Raw genomic sequence first — 743 nt, 5'->3', positions numbered from 1 at the left:
TTGAGAAGGAAGTAAATGGTGGGAGTGCGTGGAGTGAGGACAATGAGGTTGGAGGCGGTGGGAGGAAGGCGGGAGGAGGAGATGAGGTCGTGGATAGTGGAGGACACGGTCTGTTAGTAGTTAGGAGGGAAGAGGGCAATAGGAGGTGTCTTGAAGTTGGCCGAGAGCTTCAGCCTTGTAGAGGTCTGCGCGCCACACCACCACGGCTCCTCCCTTGTTAGCCGGTTTTATGGTGACGTTTTTGCAGCGTCGGCGACATCGATGGGCCGAGAGTTCGGCCGGGAAGATATTAGAATGTCGGGGATGCCTGCGAAAGTTAAACCGGTCCACAACACGTTGGCAGATGACAGCAAAATGATCGACTACTTGGAACTGACCAGAAGCTGGTGTCCAGTGGGATTGTCGGCGGCCTGGTTGGTGAAGCAGTCCTCTTTATTAGATGTAGGTGGAGTGTTGTGGTATAGTGCATATAGGTCGACACGGTGCACAAAGCTATGAATATCAGCACGGGTCTGAAATTCGTTACTGGATGGAGTGAGGAGGATGAAGCGCAGATCGTTACTGAGAAGAGATTGCGCCGCCTGAGAGAGGGGAAGATCAGGAGAAATGGTAACAACAGACTGAAGTGGGGATGGAGTGGATGAGTTAGACGTGGGAGGGGTGTTGAGGTAGTGGAAGGCTGGGAGGAGAGAGAAGAGGAATAAGAGCGTGGGGTGGTGAAGTAACGGAAGGGTTGGGTAAGG

The sequence above is a fragment of the Octopus bimaculoides genome, chromosome 16, assembly GCF_001194135.2.
Source record: "Octopus bimaculoides isolate UCB-OBI-ISO-001 chromosome 16, ASM119413v2, whole genome shotgun sequence".
NCBI classification, from domain to species: domain Eukaryota; kingdom Metazoa; phylum Mollusca; class Cephalopoda; order Octopoda; family Octopodidae; genus Octopus; species Octopus bimaculoides.
This window is presented reverse-complemented; position numbering follows the sequence as displayed.